Consider the following 14,904-nt stretch of genomic DNA (forward strand, 5'->3'; position numbering starts at 1 on the left):
CAACTACATTTCCTAGCCTCCCTTGCAATTAGTTTCGGCCATGTGGCTGAGATCTGGACAATGGAATGTGGAAAGAATTGTACCCAGCCAGTTTGAAACTTTGAGCCTTGACCCAGGAAAACCTCTCCTGGTTTGGGAGGTTCCTCTCTATGTCCCTTTGCCTTTCTATCTGTCAAACACAGAGGACTCCATGGTCCTAGACTCCAAAGTCACACGATAGTCTCTTAGCGACCATGTGAAGACCAACCAGAAAATCTGCACTAGATGTTGCCTGAGAGAAAAACATTTATTGAGGTGAAAAACTGAGATTTATGGGTTTTTTTTTTTATTTATGGGTTTTTTACGGGTGCTATAAAGCAACTGGTATCACTAACACATCACTAATACAGTAGTGTTTTATTATCGCTTGCTTATTAATGTCCCACATTTTAGTGCTTAACTCTAAATATCATAATTACATCTTTCTCATAATACAGCAAGTGATAAAGTAATGGGAGTCATTAGCACACACATGCTACAAATATGGCAGAAAATACACAAATTTCTCCAAAATTCTAAAAATTATTACCTCGTTAATAATGTATAATTATTTTGTAAACTAATTTAGGATTCTTCCTGCACTTCACTTCCTCACCTTATAAATCCAAGCTGGGCAGAAATATAGAAACGTGCAACTAGAGATTATCATACTAAGTGAAGTAAGTCAGAAAGAGAAAGACAAATACCGTATGGCATCACTTATATGTGGAATCTAAAATATGACACAAATGAACCTAACTATGAAACAAAAACAGAATCACAGACATAGAGAACAGACTGGTGGTTGCCAAGGGAGAGGAGGTTGGGAGAGGGATGGAGTTGGAGGTTGAGGTCAGCAGATGTAAGCTTTTATATATAGAATGGATAAACAACAAGGTCCTACTGTATAGCACAGAGAACTATATTCCATAGCCTATGATAAACCATAATGGGAAAGAATATTTTAAAAAAGAATGTATATATATATATATATATATATATATATATATATATATATATATAAAACTGAATCACTTTGCTATACAGCAGAAATTAACACAACATTGTAAATCAACTATACTTCAATAAAAAAATATTGATCAAGAAAAAATAAAGCTTTGTACACATTAAAAAAAAAGAAATATAGAAATGGATAGTGGTGCTCTGCAAATGTTACACTACCCTAAAAGTCTCATAATAATGTGGACTTCATATTAGGTATGACTTTACTTTAGACTGACTTTCCAATTTCTTCTGACTCCAATCAAAACAAATACTTTTCTTAAGTGCCCTTCCATTTCCACATTCATTTCTCACTGGGCTATTGAGGCTCCTGGTCATCCCAGGCAGTGGTATGTTGATATGTTTAATAACCAGCTCTCCAGGGAAAAACACTATTCTGGTATAGATTCTCCTACCATAGCTGACTCAAGCTACAGCTGTGAAGTCACTGAAATCATTGAATGTTGAGCTAGGTAGAGATGTGTACAGTTGGCTCCTGCAAACCAGTACAAGCTGGCTCCAAGGTCTAGTCTATCATTGCTTAGCAATAACGACAATAAAAAGAAGCTAATATTTATTTTAAGCACTTACTATGTGCCCGAAAACATTTCTCTGAATTTTCATATGGTGTTATATAATTATTTTCAATCTTATCAATACGTCTGTGAGGTTGGTGTTAAAACTATTAAAAAAAAGAAAACTTCCAGGAGCTGGAAGCTAAACGCTAGGACACTTGAACACAATGTTTTACAGTATCAACAATAATCAGACAAGGCCACTCTGTTACCTGTGATAGAACAGGGTGGAGACAAGGTCCCTCCATAACTATGTCTGAAACAGGAAAGAGATAAGGATACTCTGCAATCACAGAGATAAGTAAACCCCTTTCCAGCTTAAGTGACTGTGCTTTCTGACCAGTAACAGCTCCAGCCTCACTTTAGTCCTCCTTCCTCCTACATAAAGATTACTGAAATACCTACTCACTGAATTGCCCTGCTTCCTGACAACACCCAATCCATAACTTATGTCTGATTTCCTCACACCCTCCTCAGAATAATAAGCTTCTCCCAACTCCCTCTTAGTTAGATGCCCCAAGATTCCTCCAGTGTGTTCTCTCCCCAAACCTAACTTTGACTACAAGCGTATTCCTGGAGGTCTTTGGTCAGCGGACTTTACCAGTGTCAGTAACCTGACTTTTCAGGAGAGAAAATTAAAGTTTACACTTAAGAGTCCTTAGGAGTCTGTCTTTTGAGTTATGATTTCATATCAGAGATTGCCTTCCCGACCTTCAAGGAGCAGATGGTCTGGGCCGTATTTAAAAGACATTGTAAGAGAGCGCAAAATGAACTGGCTGTCAGTATAGGGACTCACAGGAGGGTAATGCAGAGATTACCAACAGCAAGAAGAAGCTGTTATGCTCCTAAAGATGGAGGGACAACGGGAAGAGGTGGCGTTAGAGCCCAGAGCGGGGGCTAGAACAGAGGATGACCCAGGGACGAGCAGCAGGAGCTAGGATGCCAGAGGGAGGAGCTCTAGTCTGAGAACAGATGCAGCTGCAGCAGAAAATGCTATAGAAAGCAGAGAGATGGAGAAATGCCCTGGCTTCTGCCTTCCTCCCGCATTCCAATCTTTTGTCAGTCCTCCCATTGGCTACACCTACCCAGAAGCCAGAGGGGAAGGAAGCCTGGGAAATGTAGTTCCTTGTGGTACAGAGCAGAGCAAGAGAAGGGTAGGGGATGAACCTGACAACAGGCAACTTGACTGACACAGTATCCACACCCCCCGCCCCCGCCCCAGCTATGATCAAAGTATGAAATCTACAAAAAAAAATTTTTTTTAATAAATCTATAAATGAATCTTCTCATTAGAGTTTGCCCTTTGGACCAATTCCTTTTAGTATGCAGTAACACTTATAAGAATTCTAGTATTGCACACATTTACATTTTATATGTATTTATAGAAGTGCCTAAGTTTTATGGCATAAACATCATAGAGAACAACAAATTACAAATATTCCACTAAGCAGAAAGTTTTCCTTTTTAAGATATAAGCATCCAGTATATAAAACACACACTAGATCCCAGGCATAGAAATGCTAATAATTCACTTATGCATTTTGATTTGTATTAAATATAAAGCACTTTAACAAAGAGTCAAGCTATGATTTAAGGTCAGTTCCTTCACCAGATTTCCTTCATTTGAGTAAATCACTTCCCAATTTTTTTGTAGAATTTTAAAACCAGGCCTTGGGAAAGTTCTCAACTGTCAAGTCGTTAGATTAAAGCAAGCATCGGCAAGCATAGTCCTTGGGCCAAATCTAGCCCATCACCTGTTTTTGTATCACTCACAGCTGTTTTTACATTTTTAGATGGTTGAATATAAATGGAAAGAAGAATAATATTCTGTGACACATCGAAATTATATAATATTCAAATTTCAGCACCCATAAATAAATAAGGTTTCATTGGGACAAGGCCATGTCCATTCATCTATGGCTGCGACACAAGTGTAGTTATGACAGAGACCACATGGCCTGAAAAGCCAAAAATATATAATATTCAGCCTTTTACAGAAAAAATTCCAGATCCCTCGTGTAGGCGAGGAACAATTTTCCTTTACCCTTCTAGGTTCTTTTGGCTGGTCTAACAATCAAATTGATATAAGACAGATTAAAAGGAGAAAAAGAAATTTAATTTGGTATATATGGAAGCCCCTTAGGCATAGGACCTAGGAAGTGACCAAAGCAGGCTCTTTATGTTCCTTTTTAGACAAATAATCAATTATTTGTGAAGATTTGACAAAACAAAGGGTTTTTTGCTTGGGGTAGCAAATTAATGAAGAAGTAACAAAGTTTGTGTATACAGCTTTCTCAGCCTCCAATTCCTTGTCTCCCCAGATAAGGATGCCCTCCAGCCTCTCTGCATAGGGAGGATACCTTTCCATAGAAACTTTGTTTCTCAGTGAAGAAAAGGAGGGTCAGAGTTTTCTTCTTGTACTGAACGTTTCTCAAGTAACTTTAATGCAAAATAATCAATATGCCACGTTGGCATATTTGGGAGAAGGTGTAGGCAAGAAAATATTAAGAAATATTAACTCATGTATTTATCCTTTTGCATCAGAAAACTCTCTGTTCGTCCTCATGCCAGAATAAAAGTGTTCTTACAGCATTAATATGATGACATTAAGTGCATTTTTACTTTCAAAATCATTTTTAAATATCCATGTCAAAAACTATAATTTGAAAGTAAACTTTCGAGCCTCAAAATCTTGTCTTTTGGGTAACAAAGCAGAGCCCTGCAGGACTTGAGGCATAACGTTTATGCCACAGACAATAATCATAGGACAGTGTTTTTCACCCGCTTTTCAACCTGCAGGTCCTGGTTCATTACTGGATTGTAAAATCAATACATTGAGTAGCGACCAACATTTTAAAAATATCAAATAGAACAAAAAGGTATAAGAGCAAATGGTATGTATATAAATATGGATGCTGTCTTGAGTTACAATATAAAATGTATTTCTTACTGTGGATCACAGTAAAAAAAAAAAAAAAAATCAAGATTACTTTAGAGAAAAAGATGTAGGAACCCAGCGGACCCGGCTTCCGGAGGAGCTGAGGCAGAACCACAGAGTGGAACGGAAGCTCCACGGAAGCAGGTTTCCGGGTCCCGCTCGGGGTGCATGTGGCTGAGAGGCGCACAGTCCCCAGGACACCTCGCCAGGATGCAGAGGAAAGACGCGGGGATTTGCGGGGTTCCACGCTGAGAAACCGAGGCGCAGGGATGTAGAGGCAGATCTCCTAGTGGGCAGATATCAGTTGAGAGCCGGCAACTCTTCCGGGTACCTGGACAAAGAGCTCTTCTCTTCATGCGCAAACTGACATAAAATTCCGAAAAAACGTGGAGTCCCCAAATTAGTTGATAAAGTCCTGAATTGACTAAGACAAAGCCCACTGACTTAGATGTAGCCCGATTTGGCTAAGGTCCTGCCACTAAGCAGAAAAGGGCTGGGGACTGAGATATACCTCAGTTTATATTGTATATTAAATAAACATACAGAATTAACTCCTGAATTTGTGGCCTACAGAATCCTAATCTATTCATGAGACCTTCTAAATCTTTTATAATGTTCTTGCGGGAAAACACCACGTCTTTCGGCTTTTGGGATTCTGCACAGCACAGCCCTTGGCTTGCCTGTTTATTACCCACTCCTTACATACTGGTAGAGAGACGGAGACTGTTTCCCAGGCACGTAGCACATGCACTGATGCATATTGGCCACCAGGAGGCGGAAAAGCCTAAAGATTATCATCAGAAGTCAGAGGCGGCGGAGGGGGCGGAAGGAGACGTGGGGGAAGGGACTAGAGCCCAGGAGAGGAAGAGGGAGGCGGAGTGAGGAAACAGAGGGAGGAGGAAAGCGCGGCGGGGGTGGGGGGCGTGGAGAATGGGAAGGAAGGGGAGGAAGGAGGAAGAGGTGGCGTAGGAGGGCTGGAAGGAGGAATGAGACGTAGAGCAGGGGAGAGGGACAAGCAAGTTATTGAAGGGAAAAAATAATTTTCTGGACAGCGGTTAGTGACATTCATAGGGACCTTACATATTACAACATGTAATACATACTGTTTCATTTTTGCCTCACAAAAACAACCCAGCTGGATAATGATTCCTACCCACCTTTTTTTCTGAGATTTTTTTTTTTGTGAAGTATAGTTAATTTACAATGTTGTGTTAGTTTCAAGTTTACAGCAAAGTGATCTGGTTATATACATATATATGTATATATATATTCTTTTTCAGATTCTTTTCCATTATATGTTATTACAAGATATTGGGTATAGTTCCCTGTGCTATACAATAGGTCCTTGTTGTTTATCTATTTTATATATAGTAGTGTGTATATGTTAATATTGATACATTTTATTTTATCTCAACCTGAAATGTTGAGGACCAAAAAAAAAAACAAGTATGCTTTATACATGACAAAATGAAGAGACACATGCGAGAGGGGTATCAAGAGTAATGGACCTTTACTCTATCTTACAGTTTTATTAAATCCATTTCTGTGGTAATTCTGAAAAACCCGTCACGCACGGGTCCTGATGTCCGAGCTCAGTTGAGACAAAAAGATAAAGCAGTACTCAAAATGTAACAAAAGTCTGCCCTCAGGGAGTGGCATGCTAGTGAGAGGGAGAGAGAAAATAAATAAGTAACATACACAATATGTCAGATGGTGACCTAAATGTTATGGAGAAAAATTAAGCACAGAAGAGAGATAAAGAGAGGCAGAGGAGGAGGGAGTGGTCAGGGAAGGTTTTGAGCTACCTCCTCACCTGTAAAATGTGGACAGTAGTCCTCACCTCCTAAGGTTCCGGTGAGGAACAAATGAGTTACAGGCCTTAGCAAGTGCTCTGCAAATGTGGACAGCTCTTCTCCCTCCCTCTCTCTGACTGCTCCCTGAAAGGCCTTGACCATTTACTGGAGGCCCGCCTCCCATGAATAACCCATATCTCTCTTAAGCACCAGGCCTGCCTCTCCAGCTGAGGATTGTTCTGTCTAAACGTCCCCCAGGCACCTCCAATGCAAGAGATACTGAGATGCCATCACCACCTGACCTGCTCTTCCTCCTGGCTGCCCTGTCCCTAACAGTAGTAGAAGTACTACTGCCTTCCTCAGTCACCAAACCATGACCTTGGAATAAGCCAGCAAAGTCATTCTCTCTACCCCCTCCTCCAGCAGGTGCCATTTCTACCCAGAGCTGAGGCAATGGATTTTGCAGGACACAACGAAAATGTGGAGCCCCTTGTTCAAAACTCAGGGAAAGAGCCTTTAAAAATACAAAATAGAAAGCTTTTCTCTTCCCTCTACAGTCTGTCTTTCCCTCAACTCATCATAGTGGCTTTTATTTGTTAGTTAATACTGTTCTGAGTAAAGAAAGATTAGATTTTTAATTCTTAACATGAATTTCACTGTCCATCTTTATAATGTGCAATGTCAGTTGTAAAGGCAAATATCAGAGCATTTACCTCCGGAATAGAATCACTAAAATTACACCATTTGTATCTCATAGAGTGTACACGTATTCCACTCTTACCAGAACAATGGAAACCATGAACAAAACTAACTCCACTGTTTTTATTTCTCTTCTTCATATATGCACATCCTACCAACACACTCTTTGACTTATCGATAAATGAGGAAGGACTGAGGGAAAAGGAACGATGTGTTGCCCTATCTTTTCCTGACCTTCTCTGTCATCATTTTAAGCATAAGTGGTTGGCAAATACAAGGAAGTAACACACAAAAGGGTATGATAGGATTGTGTTTCTTAGGACTTCATTGGCTTTTTTTGCATCTGAAACAAAGTTTGGTTCAAAAGGGAAGCATGGCCCCTAGGGGCTGTCAGCACCCCGTTTACTCAGTTGTATGTGTAACTTGCTTACCTTGTACTCACCCTGAGTCTCACTGAATTCGCATGCTCTGTGGGCCCCCTGGAATTCTGTGCTCATGGAGCATCGCAAAGACAGTAACTGGAATGGAGCTGCCGAAATGGTGGACACACATATTCTGCGTACATCCTTCCCTCATGAGCATGCTCTGGTGCCCCACTGGACTTCACTTAAAATACACAGGTTCAAAGATAAAATTATTAAGAATTTCAAGATGGCAACAGCAGAGTATTAACCCAAGAGTGGCACCCTACTGAGTGTGGATCCCATGACCCTGCATACGTGACGCGCCTCTGAAGCCAGCCTAGTCACCTTACACTCTCCTGGACCTGCCCTCTCCTTTTCAGCCCCTTGGTCTCCATCCAAGTCACTGGAACCTCTCTCGCAGCTGTTACAATAGTTTCCCTACTTCCTGTTGCCTTCCCTGTCCTTCCTCCATGTTGTCCTGAGAGAGACCTTCATAAAGCACACATTGAATCTGGTCCTTCTAACCCCTCTCCTTTTACGTCCTTTTATGACAATAAAGTATAAAACACTAAGCATGGCATCCAAGGCCCTCGGTGACCTGTCCCCATCAGCCCTACAGTTTCACCTCCTCCAACACTCAACCCCTGACAAAGTAGTCTTTATCCAAGCAAACATTTGACTGATGAGTACCGTTGCCAGATTTCGCAAATAAAAATCCAGGATGCCCATTTAAATTTGTCTCATGCATATTTGGGACATATTAACCAAAAATATTATTTGTTATTTATCTGACATTCAAATTTGAACTGGATGTTAACTGTATTAGCCACTGGATCTCTCTTTTTCTCTAAGTTACACCTCAGAGGCTGCCCCCTCCTGGAAGTCTCCCTGGGTTTCCTGTCACTTCCCTCATCACAACACCAACACATTGCTCTCTTTGGTCCATGATGTTTGGCCCCCAGCAGATCTGGGGCCAAGCAGCCTGATTTCAAAGTCTGGAGTCACTCTCCTCTAATTGGGACGAGTCACTGAATCTCTTTCTGCCTCACTTCCTGCATCGATAAAGTGAGCATGGTGAGGATGGTGGCGATGAGGGTAACAGTGCCTGCTTCCCAGGGTTCTTGTAAGGACTCGCAAGTTCGTACATGTGTAAACCACTCAGAATGACGGCTGGCACGCAATAAATGGTAATTCTTTGCTGTGGATTCCTGGCCAGCAGAACCTGTGTTCTATTTATTGCACCCTTGGCTCCTAATACAATACCTGGCACACAAATGAGGAGTGCTTGTTGAATGAACGTACCTGCTTTAAATGCCAACCTGAACTTTGAGAAGGAAGATTATAAAAACCTTTCCCGCCCTAAGGCTTTATCCAGGGACCAGGAAGGCTCCTGTTGACAGGGCTGTTTCCTCCCCAGGCCCCTGGGGGTCCTCCTGGGGCAGCTCTCCACCCTGGCTTCTGTTACTTCCACACACTCCCTGTTTCTAGGCCTCGTCACCGCCCTGGCTCTTCCCTTCTCCTGTCTCAGCAGCCGTGTTGCTGGATGTGGAGCTGAGCCCCGCTCTGCAGGCGCCGGGGGGTGGGGGGCGATATTGTGCACACCCCAGCCTGGCCTCTCCTGGTCCAGCATCTGGGCCAGACTCTTCTGCTCCTGTGACCCAATTCTGACAAACTCCGGAGAAGAAACGTTTCCTATCACTGAAGCCAAGGTGCTAGAAACGGGGAGCAGAGGAGAAAGGGGAGAGGGGCGGGAACATGTGTGGGAGGTAAATGTAGATAAAAGTCTGAGAGAAGGAACAAGAAAACCATATTATCCCTTTCATGTTATTCTCTGGCCAAATAAACTCTGTTCGGGCAGGAAAAAGACCCACTGGACTTGAGCCAAGGAACTTTGCACTGTTGTGTGACACTTCTCAGCTGGCCAGAGCTTCCTCTCCTGCCCTCACTGGCTGGCTCATGGGCCTGCACAGAAGCAGATTTGCCCCCTAACTGGCTGGTCTGAGCTGAGGTCCTGTTCCTCGGGGTCAGCACAGGCGACCACAGCAACAGGGCAGGCCTGCTGCACAGCTGAATGGGTTTAGAGGTCAGACTTTGTGCCAGACTGAGCCAGGTTCACTCTGGCATTGCTACTTGCTGGCTGAGTGACTGCTCCATTATTCAACTTCTCTCAGCCTCAATTTTATGCAAAAATTGGGACCATAATACCTCCCTGGCAGGTTTTGTGCAGAGAGGAGAATAAACAAAAACTCGCACCCCTGGGGCTTACTTGAGTCCTGGGAATGCACACAGCTCCTAGAGCAGGGAGAGCACTGGATAACTATCGGCTTTTATGATTGGTATCTTAGAAAGAGGGTACAGTAGGATTCTGAAATGTGATCTGCTCCTAAAAAGGAGCAAAGTTGGAATGAATGAGATTCTTCCCTCCTTTTCTGTGATCTGATTCACTTCAGAGAACTCTGTAGTTTCCTTGTGAGAAAGCGAGGGGAGGCTTCAGAATTCTATATAGAGGGCAGATGTGTGTATATGTCCTGAGGGGCCTGAAGCTGCATCTGCACAGACCTTCTCATACTATTGAAAAAAAAATGTCAAGAATGTGAAAGATGTTGAAGGTTTGGGAGGCACAGTCCCAAATATGTTAGTCCCTAATAGTCCCCAAATTTGTTAAATACGTTTTCACATTAAAAATGATTAGGAAGGCCAGGCTGAGTATAAAGAACACTGGCAGTGAATTGCAATAAAAGTAACTCACTTTAGAGAGATTAAGAGCTGTCATCACATTAAGGGATGTTAAGGAAAAGACCTTCAGCCTCCCTGGATCTTGGTGTTTGCTTTGTTTGTATAAGTTGAGGCGCAGGGATTGGACTGAAAACATATAAGGATCCTAGAGTCTCAGCATCCCCAGACCCATAGTAGCAGCAAGGTTGAATGAGAATATCCTGAAGACACATGCTCTTCTGGGAAGAACCGTCTGCAGCCAGCTGTGGGGATGTTAATCCCATTGTTGGGGCGGCAGCTTTTCAAGCTGTAAAAGAAATTTGGGGGAATGATGGGTCTCACATGAAAACGTGAGCCATAAGCAGAGATGGGAGGAGGGAATGGAGAAGAGAAAGACTTGAGAGGGAAGCATTTTGGAAGGAGACCAATGGTGGGGTGTAATGGGTGCTGCCCACAGCAAGACGTCACAATGGAAGTGAGCTGACAACCCTGCCCTCCACCTTCTCCACCGCCTCTGCTCCTCTGCAGGCCCCGCCTCTCCGGTCCATTTCAGTGCATTCCTTTCCTGTGCCCACGGGTCACCTGTTCTATCTAGGCCCCTGCCTTTGCACCATCAGGGGCTGCTTTCATTTCCTATTCATGGAATGATCCCTTCTGTGGGAGATCTCTGTGCCTGATGCAAAGGCAAAACTGGCAAATCCTGTCTCCAAATACCAGGGACCAGGGACTCTTTCCCCCTAGGAAGCCTCCAGATCAGGCTCTCAGATTCAAACAGGAGCAGCTTGTGGGCTAAAAATCTGAAAACCAATTAGCTATGACCTTGGATACATCCATTAAAGCATCTTAGCCTCAGATTGTCTTCTGCAAAAGGATAAAAGGACTTCCCTGGTGGTGCAGTGGTTAAGAATCTGCTTCCCAATGCAGGGCACGTGGGTTCGATCCCTGCTCCAGGAAGATCCCACGTGCCGCGGAGCACCTAAGCCTGTGAGCCACAACTACTGAAGCCCGTGTGCCTAGAGCCTAGAGCCCCTGCTCCACAACAAAAGAAGCCAGCGAGATGAGAAGCCCGCGCACCGCAACGAAGAGTAGCCGCTCACCGCAACTAGAGAAAGCCTGCGCGTAGCAACGAAGACTCAACGCAGCCAAAAGTAAATAAATAAATTTATTTAAAAAAAAAAAGATAAGGTGAAAGGGAGGGGAACTAGATGAGATCAGTGATATTGTGAATTCTGAGAAAGCCTGAGCTCTAAAATGGTTGAGCTGATAGGGGTAGTGGAGTTCCAGGTCCCCTCTCCTGCCTCATAAATTATTTTGAAGGTGCATAGGAAAGAGATTTTTTTTTCTGGCTGCAAGGATCAAGGAAGACTTTCACGTATGGGGTGACATTTGAAGACATGAACACATGAGTGAGATAAAGCACCAAACCAGTCACAGCCCTGGCAGAAAATAGGCCACAGTCCAGAAAGGCAATTGAACAGAGTTTAATGGAGGGACCATTTGCAAAGGTCAGGGAAGAGATACCAGCAAGCAACTGTGACATACTCTGGGGCTACAGCAGGAGCATCCCCAGTGGGTCTGAAGGGGCAAAGGGAGAGTATTTTCAAAGCAGGGGAGAGTTGTAGCCATGGAAGTGTCCCAAAAGAGCTGTGGCTCTAGAGCAGGCAGGCAGCCACTGTCACCTGCTGCCCAGTAGGGACTGAGCTAGGGGAATAGAGACCCTGGAGTCTCTGTTATGCCCTTTGGATCTTTTGGTGTTGTCTCCTCTTGGCAGGTCCCCCCCAGAAGCCAGATTGCAAAGACTGCTGAATCAGCCCTCAGGGGTCAGCCACTGGAAAAAAAAGTAGGGAGTGGATTGGGGGAGGGGGAGGGGGAGAGAAGTGCAAATAAAATTAACCAGCCCAGACATCTCTCTTCAAGGATTTGCCATCTAGAGGGATAGCTAGATGTTAATCAACAACCACAGTGTTGGGTCAATTGGAGTTAAGATTTAACAGAGCCGTAACTAATACTTACTGAGCGTCTGTACCAGGCACCGCACCAGAGGCTTCACACGCGCACCCGGGTTCCATCTTCACAGCCTTCCCGTGAAGCCATCACTACAATTCAGCACGTTTTGTAGAGGAGGCTTAGAGAAGTAAATAACATGCCCACGGTCACACAGCCAGCAAAGCGAGGGGGAGCCAAACATGAATCCAGATGGTGTAACCCTAGAAATGCTCACCCTTTTAGCCAAAATGCTATGCCTCTTGGTCAAGAACACGTTTACTCCCTGCATCTGGGTCTGTTGGCCTTAAATGCTGCCACAAACAGAGAGAGGTTCAGATTTGGAAGGGAAGCTTGCAAAGCATTTATCCCACTGAAGTTTACTGAGGGTATTAATAGTTGATGATTCCCCTGATCTGTGTCTTTCCTAGATTCTAACTCCTGTGGAGCATCATTTTAGCAGCTTTAGCCATTTTACCTGCCGGCTGTGACAGTTCCCTCCTAATAAGAAAAGCACACCATCTCTGATTCTGACCCTACCCGACCTTGCTTCCTAGCACCAGCTCCTTGTCCCCATTGTCCCCCCAACCTTCCTGCAAATCCCTGTAGGACTAAACATGTGAAAAGTGTTTCTCAGATGCATCCTGCATTGCACTTTATTTTTTTATTTTGTTTTAATATAAAATTGTTTTTCTACAGCTTGTTCTTCATTCCCAGGTCCCCCGGCCACGTCAACGGCTCTCTCTGGTGACACATGAGGTATTGCCAATAGGCCGGCTGAGCTCAAAGGCCTTGTGCCAGGTGTTGTGAGCTCCAAGTAGGCAGTGCTGTGGCGAAAGTGACCAACCCAGGTGTGTGTAGGCCGATCTCTAGACTGGGCTTCTTTCCCTGAAAACATCAATATCTTACATCATAAATGCAGGGTAAAGGGGTTCACAGTCCAGGGTTCATCGCTGTCATAGTTGGTGTGAGCACTAGGGGGCAGGCGTGGAGCTGTGGCACCCTGACCACACACACACCTGCCCGGGGTCCTCAGGCAAGCCCTGCCGATGGCCATGCCCAGCCTGTGAGCACCCCCTGCCCTCTGTCTGTGCTCCACCCTGAGACCCCAGGCAGTGGAGAGTCCTGACTAGAGCCCTGGTGCAGCCTAGTGTCTGAATCACCAAGGGATCCAAAGACAGAGTCAATCAGAGGAGCAGAGAAATGTGAGTGCATGAGGATTCATGGTGCGGAGGCAGCCAGCCGTTGTGGGCAAGGGACGGCGGGTGTGGGCGTGAGGTCTGCGGGCTCCTGGGAGGCCCGGACTCTCTGAATCCTCTCCTCACTCCACTGCTTCTACCTCCGTGCTCAGCACAGGGTCTGGCTCACATCAAACAGACAGGGCGCTCTGCTTATAAACTCAACCCAGCTTCCTTTGTCTCCCAGACCAGCTCCCCTCTGCCTGCTGCCTTGCTTGGGTTCTCTGTTTCCCCATTAAAGCTCCAGGCAGAAAACAGTATTCATTCACTCCAGTAAAAATATTTACTGAGAGTCTCCTGTGTTTAAGGTACCCCGATTTAGCAAATTGAAATACAATGTATTTTACCTGGCGACCCTACCAACCTTCTGTTTTAGGTGATGGGAATCCAGCAGAAGCCAAAACAGCCCAAAACTTCTGTCTCTGTGGAGATTATATTCTAGAGCAGGGAGCTAGATAATCAACTATACATATATGTTGATGATAACATGGTAAGTGTTACGGACAAAAATAAAGCAGTGTCTCAGATGCGTCTGTTCTCCCAGACTCCTGAGGGAGAGGTGTGACCCATCTTTAGGTTAGTCCAGTGTCCTTCCTTTATTCACACCTGCCTCCACCTCTTCTCCCTCTTACTGGTTGGGAAGCAGCTCATTTGGCAGGAAGTAACCCCCGAGGTGACTGACTTTCCAGCCAAGGTGTAGAGGACAGCGAGCTCCCCTGTCCCCTCTCCCCCGAGGTGAGACTGGGGCCCACGGACGTCCAGCAGGAGCAGTCTTCTTAGGTCATGAGCTTGGACAAGGATGGGACCCATCAGCACCACACAGGGCAGGCCTGCAGCTCTTCCACCGGGAGATGCCAAGTCGGAGTCCCTGAACACTCAGCATTTTCCCAGCAATGGGACTTCACTGAAGCCACTGCTGGGCAGAAGGAAGCAGGTGAGTTTGCTCTTTAAAGGGACAGAGAGCTGTGCACATGTGTAGTTCTCTCTCTTCATTTTAGCCTCTTTGCAAATGGTCTGAATCATTTCTGGAAATTCCTTTTGGGCTCTTTTAAAAGCACTACTTAGGCAGTATTTCTTGGGAAATGGCCTGTTTATCAAATATTCGCTGCCTTTGTGTAAACCTCCACTGTCTGTTTGTATTCAACACTGTAGGGGAAAGAAAGAACTGCCAGGAAAATTTGTGAAAGACTTTTAATGGTCAAAAAAGATTACTGGGTATCTCTTCAATGGAATACTGACATTGTCTAGCAGACCTCACACTGGAGATCTCTGATTCTGTAGGACTGAGCCCTTGTCTCTTTTTCTAGACCATTTACAACTTTGTAGAGACAGATGTTAACTTATAGAACAGTGAGAGTAATACAAATGGTTCCTGTGTTTGGTGATGCAGATGACTTCTCTCTGATAGAGAATATAAGATTTTATAAATCAAATCCTCATTTGAACCACTTTTAACATTTTTACTGGTTTTCTTATTAATTAATAAGTTAAATGAATCATTGACACGTTCTTTTTATATATTTACCTTTTAAAAAAATT

The sequence above is a fragment of the Balaenoptera ricei genome, chromosome 11 (genome assembly GCF_028023285.1).
Source record: "Balaenoptera ricei isolate mBalRic1 chromosome 11, mBalRic1.hap2, whole genome shotgun sequence".
NCBI lineage: Eukaryota > Metazoa > Chordata > Mammalia > Artiodactyla > Balaenopteridae > Balaenoptera > Balaenoptera ricei.